We start from the raw sequence: 21,869 nt of genomic DNA on the forward strand, positions 1-21,869 counted from the left end.
CCCACACTTGCAGTGTTAGTGAGTAATCGAGTGCCTACTTGTATGACGTGTTTCTGTTGAAGACCACACACTGACGTCACATCACGCAAATACAAATACTACGAGTTCGGTTGTTTCTCTTTGTCATTGTTTGTGTCTCTTGTAGCCGGTCTTTGTCATTTTTAGTGTTATGCTACTGGCCGTCAGTTTTTCCTTCAGCAGATCAAAAGAAGCTATCAGGCTCATGCCTTTCTATCACGACAGATACTAACACTCTGCACATATGATACCCAACGCTAAATGCCACAATATACTAAATACCAATATGCAATCATTGCATGTAAGACATATGAAGTAATCCATCCATGTGTAATGTTTTGCAAGTTAAGGGGCAGATGGAACCAGTTTCTCAGAAATGTTGTCGTTTAGTAAGACAGATGAAGTAAGACAGATTGCTACATCTATTTTTGAATTACAATAAAATTTCTGGTTAACTGATTTTAAACCATCGTCTGTGTGTGAGTTTTTCATTCAACAATTTAACTTGATATTAACTTAACTGGGAGCTGCTCAGTTCAAAACTTGAAACCCTCCACAGATGATATGTAGTCTTTCATTTTACCTATTTTAATATAGGGACCAATAAAATACATAAAGAATTGCACAGCAATTATCTGATGCAATGAATCACTGAATTTGTGGCATCTATTAGTTTCCAATGTTCATCCATGGAAGGAGATCTGTTTAATATTTATAATTACATTTGTATTTAAACCATTTACACAAAAGGTTTTTAAATCAATTACTGGATGTAATTAATCACTCATTAAATTTGCTGCTTAATGTGAGCTGTTAAATGTCATCACTTCTAAGTTAAGTTGCCGTGCTTTTAGACATTTTAATTTAACATATTTTTTTGCATAATATGATTGTGAAAGTTCAGCTTAATAAATAGTGAAATCTTGCTGATGACATAATGTTGTGTTATTCCGTTGCTGGTTCCTCTTTTTTCACATGAAAGTCGTTGTTGGGCAGTGACTATAAAGAGTGTGTGTGATTCCCAGCTGCATCAGACGCTTCAGTTTATCAGTCATGGACAAAAAGTTACTGCTGGCCGTGTTGTGTCTGCAGGTTTTCCTGCTCATCAGCACCTTCACTTCCTCTGATGCAGCCGCTCTGGAGACATATGATCTCAGACAGCATCCTCATCAGGTAAGATGATGGACGAGGAGCTTCTCTAGATTTGTAAGAAGGTCCATGATTCATATGGTGTTTTCTCATCAGACTGTTAGAGTGCAGAGAGAGAGAGAGAGAGAGAGAGAGAGAGAGAGAGAGAGAGAGAGAGAGAGAGAGAGAGAGAGAGCTGCAAGAGCAACACTTTTGATCCTGTTTGAAATTTTAGTGATTCTAAAGTGATACGTCACTCAGCAGAGCACACAACTCTTCCAAAGCCAAGCAATCCTACATGTTTGTCTAACCCTTATGAAATAAAAATTTAATGCAAACATGTAACTCAGTTAAAGGAGATGATTTTCTGTGAATAATAATACTCTATTACTTTTCACTTTTTGTTACAGAGAAGACTGGTAAGAAAAGGAGAGGGAAAAAATAACAAGACAACAAGGAAACCTAGAGGATGTCTGACCCATCCAGGAGCATGTGGCCCTTTCAAAAAGGTAAACTTGTTTTATGTTTGTGTTTTTCCATCTCCTGTGTTTTGTGCAATATATTCAGAAAGTACCTTTTGATGAGAAGATTAATATCAACTGACGCAGTGGTTTGTTGTTTGATAAATAATTGTGCATCTCTTTCTCTCCTGCTGTTTAGCCCTACAATCCTTTGGAGAAGCTTGAAACGATCCTACGTCCTGCAGAGAAACTTCAGTGATCAGTGTGATGGAAACCAGAAGTACCGCTTGAGCTGTCCATCAAACAAGCTTTGCAGTAACTGCCATGATATGAAATCTATATTACTAATCGTCTGTCTCACAGAACAAATACTTTTTTTTTTGCATTAATGCAAAATAAAAAAAATGTAATCAGATATTGACATGTGTGGTTTTCTGTTTGACACACACTCATTTGTGGTTAAAATAATTTCTGCTTCTTCTAACAAGTGTTTTCTAAGTGGAGACTTTGAATAATCCAAACTCAATTTCAAAAAAACAACAAGTTAAACATTAACCAACAGAGGGAGCTGTCCTGTAGAATACTGAACTACATCCTAAATTTCACACTATACACAAGCAATTGACACGTAGGGAACTTTTTTCTATTCCTGACTGACTTGTTTCTATATCAATAATTAAAACAGTTTGATATCATCTAATTAAAACTAAACATTTTAGTCTTCAGAGATACAGCTGCTGCTGTAGTTCATGAAAAAAATCTCATTATCTGTTTCTCCATGTTTGGCATAAAGTGACCACAAGATGGAGTCACAGCTTTGATATATTTATTTAACAGCAGTAATACACGTTTTGCTTTGTTATGCATCCTAATAAATTATAGGAGCTTTATTTTATATATTTATATGAAACGAATGTATTTTTATATGTGGTTTTATTCATTGATATGAAATAAAGTGGAGTAAAAAGTACAATATTTCCCTCTGAAATTAAGTAATAAATGGTATAAAGTGAAAACATTAAAGTAGAATGTTAGACCCTCAAAACTGTAAAGTACTTGATGAAGTGTTGATCGTGCATTAATCAGTGTTTCCACTGTGGCAGACAAAAAGCATAAAGCCAGTTTTCCTCACCTCCCGCCCACTCAGCTGATTCACACCAGACGCAGCCTCTGCTGCTCAGAACTTATGTCGACACATAACAAAGTATTTAGTCTGTTGTGCATCGGGTCGACACACAGGACTGAGAGGTGAATGAAACACAGTGAGTATCAATCAGACAATACGTGCTGCTTCATCTTTCCTGCAGTTTGGTTTCAGCTTCGTTTTAAACTCTGCTTTTGATTCCTGATGCTCCACCAACTCTTCAAATACCTGCTTGTACGAACACTGTGATTTAACATAGAGAACACCGACTGTTTCTTTAATTTATATACGTTGTTGATGAAAAGTGTCCGGTCACTTTAGTAAAGGCAGGACAGATTTATTTCAATAAAAAGGCAAATCCAGAGCGCTCAAACAAGACAATTTAAAGTATTCAATAATTAGGAAGTTTGTTGCATTAACAGGTTGAAACCCACAGAAAAAATCAACAGCTCCAGAAAGCACAGCTAACCAAGATGCAGGCTGTGTCAGCACTGGTGGGGCCCCGTAGGCAAGATGGCGGCGACAGCAGAGCCAACTTCACTGTACCAGGAAGAGAGGGGCGCGGACATGGCCATGGCCATGGCCGTGGCCGTGGGCGAGGCTTCCCTCGACGCCTCCCACTGGGCAGAGATGAGTGTTTCATCTGCAGACAGAAAGGACATTGGGCAAGGGACTTCGCCCAGCGGCAAGAGGACGGGGGGGGGGGGGGGGGGGGGGGCGGAGGGGGAGAAAGGGGGGGGAGGGGGGGACACAAGAACTTTCACTGCTGACTGAAATACAGGAAGTGAGGGGGAGCAGGCGGAGAGAAGATGACTTGCCTACCCACAGAGGAGCAGAAAAAGGGAAGTGAAACACACACACACGCTCATGCAATGAAGAACAGCTTGCTGTACTAACCACACACACACATAATGTTAAATACAATAATGATGCTTTTAAGAAAATGCCTCAACTCGTGTTAATGGTCACAAACACAACTTCATGGTCAACTCTGGTGCAGGTTATTCTGTGGTTAGGATGTCTGATTTACACACATCTCCTGAAATGAGTGGTCGCTTTATTTTCTCTCAAGGTTCAACAGCAAACGTAAAGGAAAATTTCACAAAACATCCCATAAGGTTTGAACATGATTTTCTGTTGTCTCCCTGTTGCCCAATTAATCTATTAGGAAGAGATTTGATGAATGCGTTTCCTCAATTTGGTATCCTCCCCTGATGGAGTGACGGTTACGTATGAGTCCTCTTCACCTCCTTTCCTCATGTCACAAACCCCACATGAGCAGCTGTTTGTGTATCAGTGGCATTTTCCTATAAATAGCTCAACTGATCTGCTCTCCATGTCACGCTCTCTTGTCACCCCTTTTTCAGATTTTATGCACACTGATTCATTGCACTACACCTCACATGTGACAGACACACCAGATCACGTTCATGAATCTCTGTTTTTGCCTTTTCCTGAGGATTCTCTGAATGTGTCCAATATGTTTTGGACTTGTTCCAGAAGTGCAGCTGCCGTCTCACCCACCGACCAGCAGTTGGCACAGTTTCGCGTCTCGAATTCCAGCCCTCACATTTCGCTTTCCAAGTCCCATGATGACCAGTGGCACGACTTAGGCCCATTTGTCAGATCATGCCAGGCTGCCGTTGAATGGCAACCTACAACTACGCCTGACGTAATGTATTCACGCAGTGTGTGTGCATTTGATCTAAAAGTTTCTCCAACCTTCATTCTTATGCCATGTTGTCCAGCCCCTCTGATGATTCTCCTGTACTTTCAGATCGACCTGAAACACTGTGGGCAAAAGACAAATACGATGTTGGCCTCATCAGAAACTGTGACCCAGTCAAAATCAGTCCAAAATCTGATTATCGACCATGTAAACAACAATATCCACTCAGACAGGAAGCGGTGGAGGGGATACGCCCTGTTTTTGAATCCTTTTTGCAGGCTGGTGTAATTGCCTCCTGCCCTAATTCGCCTGTCCGCACTCCAATGTTTCCAGTTAAGAAAATCAAAGACAAAGGTCAACCTACTGAGTGGTGATTTGTGCAGGATTTGAAGGCTGTGAATGACGCTGTAATCGCTCTATCGCCTATTGTTCCCAACCCGTACACGCTGCTTTCCAAAATTCCGCCTGATGCAGCGTGCTTTTCGGTTGTAGACTTATCCAATGTCATTTTTGGACGACGGGGAAGAACACAACTGTGTTTCTGAACTTCAAGTCCAGTGTTCTCCACGACTTGACCTTTCTGACGAACCTCTTTCTAACTCTGACTTGACTCTGTATGTAGATGGGTCCACCTCACGTGACCCTGTCTCTTTTACTAACTGTGTTGGTTTCTCTGTTTGTTCAGATAACAACGTTCCCCTCTCGAGTTCTCTTCCTCATCACCTCTCAGCTCAGGCAGCAGAGCTTATTGCACTCACAGAAGCATGGAAATTGGCTACTGGTAAAACACTCACCGTCTACACTGACTCCAGATATGCATTCGGTGTAACTCATGATTTTCGCGCCATTTGGCAAAACAGAAACTTCCTCACATCTTCTGGTAAAAAGATAGCACATCACAGTCTCATCACAGATCTTCTGTCTGCCATTTTGCTCCCAAAGACTTTTGCTGTATGCAAATGTACAGCACATACACATGCCATGGATGTGGTGTCTCAGGGGAATGACAAAGCAGATGCTGCTGCTAAAGCTGCGGCTCGCCTACCACTTCCTCTTTCAAACACACAAGCTGTCACCCTCACATCTGACATGTCACATCCTCTTTTTCATACACAGACAGTATTTATCACTTCTGATATGTCCTCTCTCTCTGCAGTACAGTCCACTGTCACTCCTCCTGAGATCTCCCTATGAAAGACCTCTAGTGCTATGTTCCGAACTGGTGTGTGGTATAGTCCTGACATCAAACCATGTTTGCCTAAACATTTCTTCCCTCATTACGCTAAGTTAGCTCACGGTAAAGATCACACATCTAATATGTCAGGCATTCGTAGACTGCGCCACACACAATGTCAGCAGGTCAGTGGCTGTAACCAGCCAGGCAGCACACCCACCACCAACTCAACCTTTTGAACATCTGATGATGGACTTCATAGAGCTATCACCATCAGAAGGTAAATCTCACTGCTTAGTGATGGTCGACATGTGGTCAAAATGGGTTGAAGCCTTTCCTGCCTCAAAACAAACTGCAAGTGTGGTCACCAAAGCATTGTTAAGAGACATTATTCCACAATGGGGAATTCCTAGCAGAATTTCCAGTGACAACGGCAGACACTTCGTAAACGAAGCTGTCAAACAACTCGGTTTTCATCTAGGTATGGATGTGCGAACACACTGTGCATATCATCCAGCCAGTGGTGGAGCTGTGGAACGAGAGAACGGCACACTCAAAACTAAGCTTCCAAAGTGCTCTGAAGACACAGGTCTCACATGGACAAAGGTCCTGCCTCTGGTGCTGATGTCCATGAGGATGAGGAAACGAACCAGGTCTAATCTTTCACCTTATGAGATTCTCTTTGCAACTCCTCCCCACATTGGTATGGATCCTCCGTCCTCTCCAATTCTGTCCACAGACTTGTGTGATAATGATGATGTTGTGTAACCTGATTTCCTACTACACCTTCCATTTTTCTTTTTATATGCTTGCTCAATTACGGGAAAGTACTTTTTTCTTTGCACAAAAACAGCAGCGGTTACCTATTGTGTCCTCATCGCCATGCAGCGTATGTTCTAGAACCTCTCCATGGTGGATGTTGACCCTCTACGTACGTAAAGTGCATGGGTTGAAGACTCTTCAATATTTTTCTATGATTTGATGTTTATTATGGTGTTTCTTGACTATTTTCTTGTGATCCTTGTATAATCAAAAGTGGGGAGTGTAATGGAAAATTCCACTGATCAATGTCTTACTACTGTTTTGACTATTTTCTGTGCACTTGGAGGATGCATCCTCAAAGTTCATGCCCTTACTTGGTAATTTCACCTCCTCTTGACCTTTATCTGTGCAACTGTTCCTGGGTTTGATTCACTCTTTTTTTGTAGCAAGTGATGCCAGACTTTCTGCAGTCTAAGAAACTCATTATTTCACATCTCGATATAAATTTCCACTACAACGTGTTTCTGTTGAAGACCACACACTGACGTCACAGATGATATGTATTCTTTCATATACCTATTTTAATATAGGGACGAATAAAATACATAGAGAATTGCACAGCAATTATCTGATGCAATGCATCACTGAATTTGTGGCATCTATTAATTTCCAATGTTCATCCCTGGAAGGAGATCTATTCAATATTTATAATTATATTAGCATTTTAACCATTTATACAAAATGTTGAACAATCAAAAAAATATTTTTTTAACCCTCGTGTTGTTCCTGGGTCGGATTGACCCAGAGTGTGTGTGTGTCTGTGTGTGTGTATGTGTGTGTGTGTGTGTGTGTGTGTGTGTGTGTGTGTGTGTGTGTGTGTGTGCGTGCGTGCGTGCGTGCGTGTGATCATCCGCAAGTCCTGGCCGGTCAGGGTTAGGGTTAGGGTGACCCAAGGACTTGTCATTATCCAATTCTCCTGGGGTCATTGAGACCAACGGATTGTCATTCTCGATTCTCCTGGGTGGTCATTTAGACCCCCAGAGGGGGCGCTGTGTTGCTCTGTGGGGTCATTTAGACCCACACCTGATTCCAATTGTAATCTCGGTGGGTATATTAGACCCACAGAGAAGCCAGTGTGCCATTCTCCATGTGCCACCCTCCCTGACCATGTCACAATGTCACGTCAGGCGCGTTTCACCAGAGAACAAGTTCTCCAACAGCTATTCTCCCAGCAACAATCCTCTGAACCCGAAGAGGACGCGAAAGAGCCAGACCAAGAAGCGGACGGACAAGCAGATGGAGAAGAAGACAGAGAAGACGAAGACAAAGACAAAGACAAAGACGACAAAGACGAAGACCCAGTGGGTGATGCTGCTGCAGATTCGTCATCCTTGGAAGAAGAAGAAGAAGGACAAGACCACGGCACCACCACCACCACCACCACCGGACCCGTGGACAGAGAGACCTTCCCGTCAAGAAACGGGGAAGTAACATGGTCCTCGAGGGCGTACGGCCGAGAGGAGGGCCGCTGCTCCTGCTCCTCCTCCTCCTCCTCCTCCTCCTCCTCCTCCTCCTCCTCTGCTGCGGCTCAAAGCGCAGCCGCTACGCCCATCGGGGTCCCCCCGGGCCCCACGATGCACGCGACGTCCCGCGCCAGTGACCTAGCCTTGACGTTCCGCCTGTTCGTCACCCTGACGGTAGAGAACATCATCCTGGAGATGACGAATCGGGAGGGTCGTCGTAAAAACAGCGACGAATGGAAAGGGATGGACGAGACCGACCTGCACGCCTACATAGGGCTGCTGATCTTAGCGGGCGTGTACAGGTCCCAGGGCGAGGCCGGCGTCAGCCTGTGGGACGCCGAGAGCGGCCGGGCGATATTTCGTGCCACGATGCCCCTAAAACTCTTCCACATGTACTCCAGACTGCTGCGCTTCGACGACCGTGAGACGAGACGCACAAGATGAGCCACGGACAAATTGGCGGCCGTGGGAGAGGTCTGGGACGGGTGGGTGGCGCGGCTGCCTCTACAGCCCGGGGCCCGAAGTGACCGTGGACGAGCAACTGGTTCCGTTCAGAGGTTAGTCTTTCTTTTCGTTTTTTTTAATGTTATTATTATGTTATGTTATTATGTTATGTAACTATAGCTAGATAGTGGTTGCTAGTCCTCGTCCTCATCTCCTCTCCTCTCATCTCTTCTTCTCCCTAGGCCGGTGTCCTTTCCGACAGTACATGCCCAGCAAGCCGGCGAAATTCGGGATCAAGTCGTGGGTGGCCTGCGATGCAAAATCCAGCTACGCTTGGAAGATGCAAGTGTACACCGGAAAGCCGAACGGCGGACGCCCAGAACGGAACCAGGGGTTGCGGGTAGTGCTCGATGTAACGGAGGGACTGCACGGCCGTAACATCATGTGCGACAGTTACCTCACCTCCTACAAACTCGCGCGGCAGCTCCTGGAGAGGAAGATCACCGTGGTCGGCACGGTTCGGAAGAACAAGCCCGAGCTGCTCGCGGTCAAGGGAAGAGAGGTGTTCTCATCCAAGTTCGAATTCACGCCCACCGCCACTCTGGTGTCCTACATCCCAAAGAAAAACAGGAACGTGGTGCTCCTGAGTACGCGGCACGCGGAGGCCGACGTCAGCGACCGCGAGGACGGGAAACCGGTCATCGTCCTGGACTACAACCGCAACAAAGGAGGCGTGGACAACCTAGACAAGGTGATCGGAACGTACAGCTGCAGGAGGATGACCGCGCGCTGGGCCCTGGTTGTCTTCCACAACATAATCGACGTCTCTTCCTACAACGCCTTCGTGATATGGAGAGAGATCAACCCCGACTGGATGCCGGCCAAGCGGAACAAGCGGAGGGTGTTCCTCGAACAGCTGGGAAAGGCTCTCGTGACATCGCATGAAGGGAGCGCATCCCCCGCACAGAAGCATCCGCCGCGGTTGTGAAAGCTGTAAAAGCCGCCGTCGCCGCACGGAGCGATCTTGACGGCGACGCTCAACCCGAGCGTCCGGCCTCCTCACTAGCCCTAGTCGCCGCCGCAGCAGCCCCGCTCGGGGTGAGTAAGAGGAAGAGCCCCAGGAAAAAGGACTGTAAAACTCACACCGTGTGCCGCGGGTGTAACAAATACATCTGCAAGGGCTGCTCACTTGTCTATTGCCCTACGTGTGCGTGCTAATATGTGGTGGGCTATGTGAGGGGACCAAAAGCCGGGGGAAGCAGGGACAACACAAGGGTTAAATCAATTACTGGATATAATTAATCACTCATTAAATGTGCTGCTTAATGTGAGCTGTTAAATGTCGTCACTTCTAAGTTAAGTTGCATTTCCGTGGTTTTAGACATTTTAATTTAACATATTTTTTTGCGTAATATGATTGTGAAAGTTCGGCTTGATAAATTGTGAAATCTTGCTGATGACATCATGTTGTGTTATTCCATTGCTGGTTGCTCTTTGTTCACATGAAAGTCGTTGTTGGGCAGTGACTATAAAGAGTGTGTGTGATTCCCAGCTGCATCAGACGCTTCAGTTTATCAGTCATGGACAAAAAGTTACTGCTGGCCGTGTTGTGTCTGCAGGTTTATCTGCTCATCACCACCTTCACTTCCTCTGATGCAGCCGCTCTGGAGACATATGATCGCAGACAGCCTCCTCATCAGGTAAGATGATGGACAAGGAGCTTCTCTAGTTTTGTAAGAAGGTCCATGATTCATATGGCGTTTTCTCATCAGACTGTTAGAGTGCAGAGAGAGAGAGAGAGAGAGAGAGAGAGACTTTTTATCCTGTTTGAAATTTTTGTGATTTAGTTTTTTTTTAAACGTCACTCAGCAGAACACACAACTCTTCCAAAGCCAAGCAATCCTACATGTTTGTTATGAAAAAATGTAGCTCAGTTCAGGGAGATGATTTTCTGTGAATAATAATGCTCTATTACTTTTCTCTTTTTGTTACAGAGAAGAGCTAGAGATTGTCGGGACTATCCAGGAGGATGTGGCATTTTACCAAGGGTAAACTTGTTATATGTTTGTGTTTTTCCGTCTCCTGTGTTTTGAGCAATATATTCAGAAAGTACCTTTTGATGAGAAGATTAATAATAACTGACGCAGTGGTTTGTTGTTTGATAAATAATTGTGCATCTCTTTCTCTCCTGCTGTTTAGCTCCGCAATCTTAAAAGAGAAGCTTGAAAAGATCCTACGTCCTGCAGAGAAACTTCAGTGATCAGTGTGATGGAAACCAGAAGTACCACTTGAGCTGTCCATCAAACAAGCTTTGCAGTAACTGCCATGATATAAAATCTATATTACTAATCGTCTGTCTCACAGAACAAATACTTTTTTTTCTATTAATGCAAAATAAAATAAATGAATCAGATATTGACATGTGTGGTTTTCTGTTTGACACACACTCATTTGAGGTTAAAAGAATTTCTGCTTCTTCTAACAAGTGTTTTCTAAGTGGAGACTTAGACCAACAGAGGGAGCTGTCCTGTAGAATACTGAACTACATCCTAAATTTCACACTATACACATGTAATTGACACGTAGGGAACTTTTTTCTATTCCTGTCTGACTTGTTTCGATATCAATAATTAAAACAGTTTGATATCATCTAATTAAAACTAAACATTTTAGTCTTCAGAGATAAATGTTTCTCCATGTTTGGCAAAATGTGACCACAAGATGGAGGCACAGCTTTGATATATTTATTTAACAGCAGTAATACACGTTGTGCTTTGTTATGCATCCTAATAAATTACAGGAGCTTTATTTTATATATTTATATGAAATGAATGTATTTTTATATGTGGTTTTATTCATTGATATGAAATAAAGTGGAGTAAAAAGTACAATATTTCCCTCTGAAATTAAGTAATAAATGGTATGAAGTGAAAACATTAAATTAGAATGTTAGACCCTCAAAACTGTGAAGTACTTGATGAAGTGTTGATCGTGCATTAATCAGTGTTTCCACTGTGGCAGACAAAAAGCATAAAGCCAGTTTTCCTCACCTCCCGCCCACTCAGCTGATTCACACCAGACGCAGCCTCTGCTGCTCAGAACTTATGTCGACACATAACAAAGTATTTAGTCTGTTGTGCATCGGGTCGACACACAGGACTGAGAGGGGAATGAAACACAGTGAGTATCAATCAGACAATACGTGCTGCTTCATCTTTCCTGCAGTTTGGTTTCAGCTTCTTTTTAAACTCTGCTTTTGATTCCTGATGCTCCACCAACTCTTCAAATACCTGCTTGTACGAACACTGTGATTCAACATAGAGAACACCGACTGTTTCTTTAATTTATATACTTCGTTTGTTTTACTTTTAATCAGGTGTATTTGAAAATACTTCATAATTCTGATGTACCCAAGTAAAAGTATTTCAAGTGTGACACTGCGTACAAATAGGTAGTGTAATAAAAATGAAAGGCCATAACTGGCTCATATTAAATATAATTTTAAAAAACGTTCATATTTACTAAATATATTTCATGTCATTCTTCTTCGTGGTGACTTCCACTGTCTGCATGTCAAGTTTCAGAAGATTTTACCCTAGAATTAAAAAACAAAAAATGTAATATGAACAAGTTTTGACGCTAATGATAAAGAAGCCAACTTTGCCTTTAAACTTCTGAAACTTGACATTTGGTGAAATATCTGTGTCACTTTTCAAGGATTTGAACAAAATAATATTTAATGTGAGTAAGTTTTGAGCGCCATGATGAAAAAATTGGCAACTTTGTCTTTGTTCTACAATAAAATCTTCTGAAACTTGACATGCAGACATTGGGGGTCACCATGAACAAGACGGAGATGACATGTCTATGTCCCGGCCTCGCCAGGCCCCAGTAGGAAATAGTGTTTTTGACCTTTTCAATTTAAAACAACAGCTTCACAATTAGTTTGATGGATCAATGACTTGGAACAGGGAGAATGCTGCTGCATCAACAGCATCAGGCAACTATCCTACAATAAAACCTTTGATACGACCGAGTAACATTATTAATTATGAATTTATAGCTGCAGAGGGCGCTGTTGCTTTGTAAGAGTTGTATGCTGTTTCTCTAACATGACCTTTCCTCTGGTCGTTCACCTTTTCGTGAAATGAAAATGTACGTTGTTGATGAAAAGTGGCCTGATCACTTCAGTCAAGGCAGGACAGATTTATTTCAATAAGAAGTCTTTGATGCATTAACAGCTTGAAACCCACAGAACATGTGGTTTTTACAGGGAAGAGGTTTCTACTCACACATTTAAAAACAATTCATATACAATTATAATCCAGATGCTCCCGAAAGGTTTTGCTTTACTTTTGTTTGAGGCCCAAAGACATAAAATCACGTGTAATCTCTCTATTCTAGTCAACATCCAAACGTGTGTGGTTCTTTTCCTCAGACTGCAGTGTAGGAAGTGTTGCTCTGCCTCCACCTCTTGTTGACACAACTGACAGGATCTGTCCCAATGCCCACACTTGCAGTGTTAGTGAGTAATCGAGTGCCTACTTGTATGACGTGTTTCTGTTGAAGACTGCACACTGACGTCACATCACGCAAATACTCTGCAACTTGTCTCTTTGGAATATTTTTTCATCAGTTTGTGTTCATTTTGTGTGTCTACAGGTTCGGTTGTTTCTCTTTGTCATTTTGTGTGTCTCTTGTAGCCGTTCTTTATCATTTTTAGTGTTATGCTACTGGCCGTCAGTTTTTCCTTCAGCAGATCAAAAGATGCTATCAGGCTCATGCCTTTCTATCACGACAGATACTAACACTCTGCACATATGATACCAAACGCTAAATGCCACAATATACTAAATACCAATATGCAATCATTGCATGTAAGATGTATGAAGTAATCCATCCATGTGTAATGTTTTGCAAGTGAAGGGGCAGAGGGAACCAGTTTCTCAGAAATGTTATCATTTAGTAAGACAGATGAAGTAAGACAGATTGCTACATCTATTTTTGAATTACAATCAAATTTCTGGTTAACTGATTTTAAACCATCGTCTGTGTGTGAGTTTTTTATTCAACAATTTAACTTGATATTAACTTAACTGGGAGCTGCTCAGTTCAAAACTGGAAACCCTCCACAGATGATATGTATTCTTTAATTTTACCTATTTTAATATAGGGACGAATAAAATACATAGAGAATTGCACAGCAATTATCTGATGCATTGAATCACTGAATTTGTGGCATCTATTCATTTCCAATGTTCATCCCTGGAAGGAGATCTGTTCAATATTTATAATTACATTTGTATTTAAACCATTTACACAAAAGGTTTTTAAATCAATTACTGGATATAATTAATCACTCATTAAATTTGCTGCTTAATGTGAGCTGTTAAATGTCATCACTTCTAAGTTAAGTTGCATTTCCGTGCTTTTAGACATTTTAATTAAAATTATTTTTGCGTCATATGATTGTAAAATATCACCTTAATAAATAGTGAAATCTTGCTGATGACATAATGTTGTGTTATTCCGTTGCTGGTTCCCCTTTTTCACATGAAAGTCGTTGTTGGGCAGTGACTATAAAGAGTGTGTGTGATTCCCAGCTGCATCAGACGCTTCAGTTTATCAGTCATGGACAAAAAGTTACTGCTGGCCGTGTTGTGTCTGCAGGTTTTCCTGCTCATCACCACCTTCACTTCCTCTGATGCAGCCGCTCTGGAGACATATGATCGCAGACAGCCTCCTCATCAGGTAAGATGATGGACAAGGAGCTTCTCTAGTTTTGTAAGAAGGTCCATGATTCATATGGTGTTTTCTCATCAGACTGTTAGAGTGCAGAGAGAGAGAGAGAGAGAGAGAGAGAGAGAGAGAGAGAGAGAGAGAGAGAGAGAGAGAGAGCTGCAAGAGCAAAACTTTTGATCCTGTTTGAAAGTTTAGTGATTTAGTTTTTTTTTAAACGTCACTCAGCAGAACACACAACTCTTCCAAAGCCAAGCAATCCTACATGTTTGTTATGCAAAAATGTAGCTCAGTTTAAGGAGATGATTTTCAGTAAATAATAATGCTCTATTACTTTTCTCTTTTTGTTACAGAGAAGATTGAGAGGACGTAGCAGATGTGAGAAATATCCAAGAGCATGTACCTTTTTGCCAAGGGTAAACTTGTTTTATGTTTGTGTTTTTCCGTCTCCTGTGTTTTGTGAAATATATTCAGAAAGTACCTTTTGATGAGAAGATTAATATCAACTGACGCAGTGGTTTGTTGTTTGATAAATAATTGTGCATCTCTTTCTCTCCTGCTGTTTAGCGCCACAATCCTTTGAAGAAGCTTGAAACGATCCTACGTCCTGCAGAGAAACTTCAGTGATCAGTGTGATGGAAACCAGAAGTACCACTTGAGCTGTCCATCAAACAAGCTTTGCAGTAACTGCCATGATATGAAATCTATATTACTAATCGTCTGACTCACAGAACAAATACTTTTTTTTCTATTAATGCAAAATAAAAAAAATGAATCAGATATTGACATGTGTGGTTTTCTGTTTGACACACACTCATTTGAGGTTAAAATAATTTCTGCTTCTTCTAACAAGTGTTTTCTAAGTGGAAACTTTGAAAAATCCAAACTCACTTTAAAAAAAACAACAAGTTAAACATTAACCAACAGAGGGAGCTGTCCTGTAGAATACTGAACTACATCCTAAATTCCACACTATACACATGTAATTGACACGTAGGGAACTTTTTTCTATTCCTGTCTGACTTGTTTCGATATCAATAATTAAAACAGTTTGATATCATCTAATTAAAACTAAACATTTTAGTCTTCAGAGATAAATGTTTCTCCATGTTTGGCAAAATGTTACCACAAGATGGAGGCACAGCTTTGATATATTTTAACAGCAGTAATACACGTTGTGCTTTGTTATGCATCCTAATAAATTACAGGAGCTTTATTTTATATATTTATATGAAATGAATGTAATTTTATATGTGGTTTTATTCATTGATATGAAATAAAGTGGAGTAAAAAGTACAATATTTCCCTCTGAAATTAAGTAATAAATGGTATAAAGTGAAAACATTAAATTAGAATGTTAGACCCTCAAAACTGTGAAGTACTTGATGAAGTGTTGATCGTGCATTAATCAGTGTTTCCACTGTGGCAGACAAAAAGCATAAAGCCAGTTTTCCTCACCTCCCGCCCACTCAGCTGATTCACACCAGACGCAGCCTCTGCTGCACAGAACTAATGTCAACACATAACAAAGTGTTTAGTCTGTTGTGCATCGGGTCGACACACAGGACTGAGAGGGGAATGAAACACAGTGAGTATCAATCAGACAATACGTGCTGCTTCATCTTTCCTGCAGTTTGGTTTCAGCTTCTTTTTAAACTCTGCTTTTGATTCCTGATGCTCCACCAACTCTTCAAATACCTGCTTGAACGAACACTGTGATTCAACATAGAGAACACCGACTGTTTCTTTCATTTATATACTTCGTTTGTTTTACTTTTAATCAGGTGTATTTGAAAATACTTCATAATTCAGATGTATACAAGTAAAAGTATTTCAAGTGTGACACTGCGTACAAATAGGTAGTGTAATAAAAATGAAAGGCCATAACTGGCTCATATTAAATATAATTTAAAAAAACGTTCATATTTACTAAATATATTTCATGTCATTCTTCTTCGTGGTGACTTCCACTGTCTGCATGTCAAGTTTCAGAAGATTTTACCCTAGAATTAAAAAACAAAAAATGTAATATGAACAAGTTTTGACGCTAATGATAAAGAAGCCAACTTTGCCTTTAAACTTCTGAAACTTGACATGTGGTGAAATATCTGTGTCACTTTTCAAGGATTTGAACAAAATAATATTTAATGTGAGTAAGTTTTGAGCGCCATGATGAAAAAATTGCCAACTTTGTCTTTGTTCTACAATAAAATCTTCTGAAACTTGACATGCAGACATTGGGGGTCACCATGAACAAGACGGAGATGACAGGTCTATGTCCCGGCCTCGCCAGGCCCCAGTAGGGAATAGTGTTTTTGACCTTTTCAATTTAAAACAACAGCTTCACAATTAGTTTGATGGATCAATGACTTGGAACAGGGAGAATGCTGCTGCATCAACAGCATCAGGCAACTATCCTACAATAAAACCTTTGATACGACTGAGTAACATTATTAATGATTAATTTATGGCTGCAGAGGGCGCTGTTGCTTTGTAAGAGTTGTATGCTGTTTCTCTAACATGACCTTTCCTCTGCTCCTTCACCTTTTCGTGAAATGAAAATGTACGTTGTTGATGAAAAGTGGCCTGATCACTTTAGTCAAGGCAGGACAGATTTATTTCAATAAAAAGGCTTTGATGCATTAACAGCTTGAAACCCACAGAACATGTGTTTTTTACAGGGAAGAGGTTTCTACTCACACATTTGAAAAACAATTTACATACAACAATAATTCAGATGCTCCAGAAAGGTTTTGTTTTAGTTTTGTTTGAGGCCCAAAGACATAAAATCACGTGTAATCTCTCTATTCTAGTCAACATCCAAACGTGTGTGGTTCTTTTCCTCAGACTGCAGTGTAGGAAGTGTTGCTCTGCCTCCACCTCTTGTTGACACAACTGACAGGATCTGTCCCAATGCCCACACTTGCAGTGTTAGTGAGTAATCAAGTGCCTACTTGTATGACGTGTTTCTGTTGAAGACTGCACACTGACGTCACATCACGCAAATACAAATACTACCGGTTCGGTTGTTTCTCTTTGTCATTTTGTGTGTCTCTTGTAGCCGTTCTTTGTCATTTTAAGTGTTATGCTACTGGCCGTCAGTTTTTCCTTCAGCAGATCAGAAGAAGCTATCAGGCTCATGCCTTTCTATCACGACAGATACTAACACTCTGCACATATGATACCAAACGCTAAATGCCACAAGATACTAAACACCAATATGCAATCATTGCATGTAAGATGTATGAAGTAATCCATCCATGTAAATGTTTTGCAAGTGAAGGGGCAGAGGGAACCAGTTTCTCAGAAATGTTATCATTTAGTAAGACAGATGAAGTAAGACAGATTGCTACATCTATTTTTGAATTACAATCAAATTTCTGGTTAACTGATCTTAAACAGATGATATGTATTCTTTAATTTTACCTATTTTAATATAGGGACGAATAAAATACATAGAGAATTGCACAGCAATTATCTGATGCATTGAATCACTGAATTTGTGGCATCTATTAATTTCCAATGTTCATCCCTGGAAGGAGATCTATTCAATATTTATAATTACATTTGTATTTAAACCATTAACACAAAAGGTTTTTAAATCAATTACTGGATATAATTAATCACTCATTAAATTTGCTGCTTAATGTCAACACTTATAAGTTAAGTTGCATTTACGTGCTTTTTTTTAAATCAAGGTAAATTAGGCAATATCTTGTTTTTCTACTATGAAGGTGTGGTGTAATATGATTGTGAAAGTTCAGCTTAATAAATCGTGAAATCTTGCTGATGACATGATGTTGTGTTATTCTGTTGCTGGTTCTTCTTTGTTCACACGAAAGTCGACAGTGACTATAAAGAGTGTGTGTGATTCCCACCTGCATCAGACGCTTCAGTTTATCAGTCATGGACAAAAAGTTACTGCTGGCCGTGTTGTGTCTGCAGGTTTTCCTGCTCATCACCACCTTCACTTCCTCTGATGCAGCCGCTCTGGAGACAGATGATCGCAGACAGCCTCCTCCTCAGGTAAGATGATGGACGCGGAGCTTCTCTAGATTTGTAAGAAGGTCCATGATTCATATGGTGTTTTCTCATCAGACTGTTAGAGTGCAGAGAGAGAGAGAGAGAGAGAGAGAGAGAGGAGAGAGAGAGAGAGAGAGAGAGAGAGGAGAGAGAGAGAGACAGAGAGAGAGAGAGAGAGAGAGAGAGAGAGAGAGCTGCAAGAGCAACACTTTTGATCCTGTTTGAAAGTTTAGTGATTTAGTTTTTTTTTAAACGTCACTCAGCAGAACACACAACTCTTCCAAAGCCAAGCAATCCTACATGTTTGTTATGCAAAAATGTAGCTCAATTTAAGGAGATGATTTTCAGTAAATAATAATGCTCTATTACTTTTCTCTTTTTGTTACAGATAAGATTGAGAGGACGTAGCAGATGTGAGAAATATCCAACAGCATGTGGCTTTTTACCAAAGGGTAAACTTGTTATATGTTTGTGTTTTTCCGTCTCCTGTGTTTTGTGCAATATATTCAGAAAGTACCTTTTGATGAGAAGATTAATAATAACTGACGCAGTGGTTTGTTGTTTGATAAATAATTGTGCATCTCTTTCTCTCTTGCTGTGTAGCTCCCAGGAAACCTTTGAAGAAGCTTGAAATGATCCTACATCCTGCAGAGAAACTTCAGTGATCATTGTGATGGAAACCAGAAGTACCACTTGAGCTGTCCATCAAACAAGCTTTGCAGTAACTGCCATGCTATGGAATCTATATTACTAATCGTCTGTCTCACAGAACAAATACTTTTTTTTGTATTAATGCAAAATAAAAAAAATGAATCAGATATTGACATGTGTGGTTTTCTGTTTGACACACACTCATTTGAGGTTAAAATAATTTCTGCTTCTTCTAACAAGTGGAGACTTTGAATAATCCAAACTCACTTTAAAAAATACTGTAAATTAAACATTAACCAACAGAGGGAGCTGTCCTGTAGAATACTGAACTACATCCTAAATTTCACACTATACACAAGCAATTGACACGTAGGGAACTTTTTTCTATTCCTGACTGACTTGTTTCTATACCAATAATTTTAACAGTTTGATATCAACTGAACATTTCAGTCTTCAGAGATACGGCTGCTGCTTTAGTTCATGAAAAGAATCTCATTATCTGTTTCTCCATGTTTGGCATAAAGTGACCACAAGATGGAGACACAGCTTTGATATATTTTAACAGCAGTAATACACTTTGTGCTTTGTTATGCATCCTAATAAATTATAGGAGCTTCAGTTTATATATTTATATGAAACGAATGTATTTGTATACGTTGTTTTATTTATTGATATGAAATAAAGTGGAGTAAAAAGTACAATATTTCCCTCTGAAATTAAGTAATAAATGGTATAAAGTGAAAACATTAAAGTAAAATGTTAGACCCTCAAAACTGTAAAGTACTTGATGAAGTGTTGATTGTGCATTAATCAGTGTTTCCACTGTGGCAGACAAAAAGCATAAAGCCAGTTTTCCTCACCTCCCGCCCACTCAGCTGATTCACACCAGACGCAGCCTCTGCTGCACAGAACTAATGTCGACACACAACAAAGTATTTAGTCTGTTAATAGGTAGTGTAACAGTACATGTTGATATGTATAATGATACTTTCATAATAACATACTGCTTTACATATAATATCACAGGATTATTGTGACTGATGCATTAAATTGTTACTTTTCGGATTCATATTTTACGCACAAATATTTGATGAGCTTATGAAATACGATTGAAATTGATTTCTCTCCAAAAAAGATCTAGCTATGACAGTAAATGTCTACTAACCCACTTCATTAATAATATACAATAATACAATAATGATCACCGCTGCACCTTCACCGAGGACGAGAAACACGTTAAATCCTTGAGTAGATTGTTAGTGATTCTTTGCCCAATAATACAGATGTGATGTCAGGATCCTCTCCAGCAGAAAGTGTGTTTGTGTGTGTGTGTGTGTGTGTGTGTGTGTGTGTGTGTGTGTGTGTGTGTGTGTGTGTGTGTGTGTGTGTGTGTGTGTGTGTGCAGCAGCAGCTTCTCTTCCTGAGAGAAAACCATGATGAAGCTGGTTCCTGATTAACTTCACTGTTTCTCCGCTGGACACATCCCAGAACCATGAGGTCCGTGGTTTGTGAAAACACGGTCACCAGCCGCACCCAACCCGTACACGCTGCTTTCCCAAATTCCGCCTGACGCAGCCTGCTTTTTGGTTGTAGACTTATTCAATGGTTTTTTTGGACGACGGGGAAGAACACAACTGTGTTGCTGAACTTCAAGTCCAGTGTTCTCCACGACTTGACCTTTCTGACGAACCTCTTTCTAACTCTGACTTGACTCTGTATGTAGATGGGTCCACCTCACGTGACCCTGTCTCTTTTACTAACTGTGTTGGTTTCTCTGTTTGTTCAGATAACAACGTTCTCCTCTCAAGTTCTCTTCCTCATCACCTCTCAGCTCAGGCAGCAGAGCTTATAGCACTCACTAAAGCATGCAAATTGGCTACTGGTAAAACACTCATAGTCTACACTGACTCCAGATATGCATTGGGTGTAACTCATGATTTTCGCGCCATTTGGCAAAACAGAAACTTCCTCACATCTTCTGGTAAAAAGCGGATGCTGCTGCTAAAGCTGCGGCTCGCCTACCACTTCTTCTTTCAAACACACAAGCTGTCACCCTCACATCTGACATGTTACATCCTCTTTTCCATACACAGACAGTATTTATCACTTCTGATATGTCCTCCTCTCTCTCTGCAGTACAGTCCACTGTCACTCCTCCTGAGATCTCCCTATGAAAGACCTCTGGTGCTATGTTCCGAACTGGTGTGTGGTATAGTCCTGACAACAAACCATGTTTGCCTAAACATTTTTTCCCTCATTACGATAACTTAGCTCACGGTAAAGATCACACATCTAAAATGTCAGGCATGCGTAGTCTGCACCACACACAATGTCAGCAGGCCAGTGGCTGTAACCAGCCAGGCAGCACACCCACCACCTACTCGATCTTTTGAATCTGATGATGGACTTCATAGAGCTATCACCATCAGAAGGTAAATCTCACTGCTTAGTGATGGTCGACATGTGGTCAAAATCTGTTGAAGCCTTTCCTGCCTCAAAACAAACTGCAAGTGTGGTCACCAAAGCATTGTTAAGAGACATTATTCCACGATAGGGAATTCCGAGCAGAATTTCTCGGAACTCGGTTTTCATCTAGGTATGGATGTGCGAACACACTGTGCATATCATCCAGCCAGTGGTGGAGCTGTGGAACGAGAGAACGGCACACTCAAAACTAAGCTTCCAAAGTGCTCTGAAGACACAGGTCTCACATGGACAAAGGTCCTGCCTCTGGTGCTGATGTCCATGAGGATGAGGAAACGAACCAGGTCTAATCTTTCACCTTATGAGATTCTCTATGCACTCATCCCCACATTGGTGTGGATCCTCCGTCCTCTCCACTTCCGTCCACAGACTTGTGTGATAATGATGATGTTGTGTAACCTGATTTCCTCCTACACCTTCCATTTTTCTTTTTATATGCTTGCTGAATTATGGGAAAGTACTTTTTTCTTTGCACAAAAACAGCAGCGGTTACCTATTGTGTCCTCATCGCCATGCATCGTATGTTCTTGAACCTCTCCATGGTGGATGTTGACCCTCTACGTACATAAAGTGCATGGGTTGAAGACTCTTCAATATTTTTCTATGATTTGATGTTTATTATGGTGTTTCTTGACTATTTTCTTGTGAT

General features: G+C 40.9%; 1 protein-coding gene and 1 pseudogene across 2 annotated transcripts in view; both read left to right on the plus strand.

Annotated features, from left to right (window-relative positions):
* Nucleotides 1-2,785: 2,785 nt before the first annotated feature.
* The window catches only part of ackr4a (atypical chemokine receptor 4a), a 28,003-nt gene continuing 8,919 nt past the window's right edge, over nucleotides 2,786-21,869 (plus strand). The window contains exon 1 of one of the 2 annotated variants that reach the window (XM_034613766.1): nucleotides 2,786-2,869. The gene's annotated coding sequence lies outside the window, so the exon portion shown is untranslated. Of the gene's footprint in view, nucleotides 2,870-15,572; nucleotides 15,651-21,869 lie in introns of those variants that run through there. The other variant, XM_034613769.1, reaches the window with a different exon arrangement.
* Nucleotides 3,265-20,588, plus strand: LOC117778368 (annotated as a pseudogene).

This window comes from Hippoglossus hippoglossus, chromosome 17 (assembly GCF_009819705.1).
Source record: "Hippoglossus hippoglossus isolate fHipHip1 chromosome 17, fHipHip1.pri, whole genome shotgun sequence".
Classification (NCBI taxonomy): Eukaryota; Metazoa; Chordata; class Actinopteri; order Pleuronectiformes; family Pleuronectidae; genus Hippoglossus; species Hippoglossus hippoglossus.